Below are 2,859 nucleotides of genomic sequence, written 5' to 3'. Positions count from 1 at the left end.
GATACTCTTATCTCGTGATGGATTATAAATAAATGCACAAAAAATATTAAGAAAAATGTCTCGGCACCGCGACTCACACCATCGAATGAACCAGCGAAGCTTGTCTCTGGTCGCACGTAACATTTAACGCTCCGTCTGCAAAAAGACAAGTGCAACACAAGGACATCCCAAAAAGTCACTCATCCTAATACTACTCTCGCCCAAACAAGCTTAACTGTGGAGTTCTGATGGAATACAGGGCATTAGTGCTGGTATGATCACACCCGTCCCATTTTGCACTGTAAATAAATATACCCTTTCTCCTTCCCTTCTGCTTCCCATCATTTGTTTCATTGTGGGCGCACACTGCACCTCTACTTCTAGTTCTAATATAAAGTGAAATCCCCTAGCGCCTCGCCTAATGCCCAGATGAACAAGTCATCCATCGCACCTCTGTTTTAGCTATTCTACTATGTAAGATACTCGTAATGACACTCTTATCTCGTGATGGACTATAAAAATATGCACAAAAAATATTAAGCAAAATGCTCCGGTGTCGCGAGTCACATCGGCGAATAAACCGACGGATCGTGTCTCCGTTCGCGTGCCCCATCCGCAAAAAGATAGGTGCAACACGAAGACTTCACAGAAGGTCACCCATCCTAGTACTACTCTCGCCCAAACACGCTTAACTGCGAAGTTCTAATGGGATCCAGTACATTAGTGCTAGTATGATCACACACATTCTATTTTGCACCGTAAATACATATAATCATTTTCTTTCCCTCCCCCCTCCCGTCATTTATTTCGTTGTGCGCGCACACTACATGTCTTCTTTTAGTTCTAATTTCAAGTGAAATGCCCTGATGCCTCGACTCACGCCCAGATGAATGAACCACCCGCCGCACCATTGTTTTTGTTGTTCTACTATGTATAATGCTTGTAATGACATTCTTATCATGTAGTGGACTATAAATGATTGCATGAAACATATTAAGTAAAATGTCCCAACATCGCGACTCACATTTGTAAATTAACCGGCGGACCGTGGCTCTGGTCATGCATAACGTGTAACGTCCCTTCTGCAAAAAGATGAGTGCAAAACGAGTACTTCCCAGGAGGTCACCCATCCTAGTACTGCACTCGCCAAAACATGCTTAACTACAAAGTTCTGATAGGATACGATGCATTAGTGCTGGTACTATCGCACATGTCCCATTCTGCCCTGCAAAGGCATGTTCCTCTTCTCCTTCCCTTCCCCCTCCCGTCATTTGTTTTGCTGTGCGCGCACACCACATCTTTTCTTTTAGTTCTAATATCAATCAAAATATCCTGATGCCTTGACTCACACCCAGATGAATGAACCACCTACCGCACCTCTATTTTTGTTGTTCTACTATGTAATATGCTCGTAATGACACTCTTATCACATAGTGGATTATAAATGATTGCATAAAAAATATTAAACAAAATGCCTCAACGTCGTGACTCACATTTACAAATTAACCGGCAAACTGTGACTGTTGTCACGCGTAGCGTGTAATGCCTCGTCTGCAAAAAGATGGGTACAAAAAGAGTACTTTTCAGGAGGTCACCCATCCTAGTACTGCACTCGCCAAAACATGCTTAACTGCAGAGTTCTGATAGGATACGATACATTAGTGCTGGTATTATCGCACCTGTTCCATTCTGCTCTATAAAGGCATGTTCCCCTTCTCATTCCCTTCCCCCTCCCGTTATTTGTTTCATTGTGCGCGCACACCGCACCTCCTCTTTTAGTTCTAATATCAAGCAAAATATCTCGACGCTCCGACTCACGCCTAGATGAACGGACCACCGGCCGCACCTCTATTTTTGTTGTTCTACTATATAAAATATTCGTAATGATACTCTTATCATGTAGTGGATTATAAATGATTGCACAAAAAATATTAAGCAAAATGCTCCAGCACCGCGACTCACATTTGCAAATTAACTGGCAGACTGTGGCTCTGGTCACACGTAACGTGTAACACCCTGTCTGCAAAAAGATGGGTGCAAAATGAGTACTTCTCAGGAGGTCACCCATCCTAGTACTACACTCGCCAAAGCATGCTTAACTGCAGAGTTCTGATAGGATACGATGCATTAGTGCTGGTATTATTGCACCTAATGATGCAGACAAAGCTAAAGACACTCAAGATACTCAAAGAGCATCAAAAGGTGACTTGGAACAAATTTCAAATGACGTAAGCATAAATAGAGTTCTAAACCTGGAAAGTTTTAGCGGACTAGTAATAAGATTAAAGGAAAAGAAGCTTAAAGAGTTGCTCTAAGTTTTCACTCAAAAACATGTGGATGATGGGCTGGCCAATTGTGAAAAGTTCAAATATGAGCTTTCTGAATAGCCCAAATTCGTAACTTTAATTGGGTTTAAATGATTTGGGATAATTTGGGATTGTTTGAGTCTTATTGGTAATGGGTGAATAAGCCTTGTGTATGGGCTAGATTAGTTGAGTTGTTTTAAGTATTTTGGATTGTTTTATTTTAGTTTGAGTTAATTAAGCCCATATAGTCAAGTGTAACTCATTTTAGGCTTAAGTCTTGTCTTAGTGTTATTACAAGAATGAGCCCATAACTATATGGTGCCACAAACAATTGGTGGTGTTGGTTAAGAAAATTGGAGTTACAATGAGTTACATAACAATTACATGCCTATAATTAGCCTAGTTATTGTTGAAGTTACAATTGTAATTATCACATAATTAGCCTAGTTATTGTGGAAGTTACAATTGTAGTTATTGTATTGTAACTTATCATTGATTTCTTTGGCTATAAATAACAAAGGAACTCTTCTTTGTGGACATTAAGAATTGTAATCAAATATTTCAAAATTGAGTT

The 2,859-nt window shown here is 40.1% G+C and overlaps 1 pseudogene; it reads right to left on the bottom strand.

The window, feature by feature from the left end:
- Positions 1–603: 603 nt before the first annotated feature.
- LOC148266261 (5S ribosomal RNA) lies at positions 604–722 on the bottom strand (annotated as a pseudogene).
- Positions 723–2,859: the final 2,137 nt, after the last annotated feature.

This window comes from Carica papaya, chromosome 4, assembly GCF_054855325.1.
Source record: "Carica papaya isolate Zhongbai chromosome 4, ASM5485532v1, whole genome shotgun sequence".
NCBI classification, from domain to species: domain Eukaryota; kingdom Viridiplantae; phylum Streptophyta; class Magnoliopsida; order Brassicales; family Caricaceae; genus Carica; species Carica papaya.
Note: the sequence above shows the minus strand (reverse complement) of the source record. Positions and strands in the feature narration are given on the sequence as shown.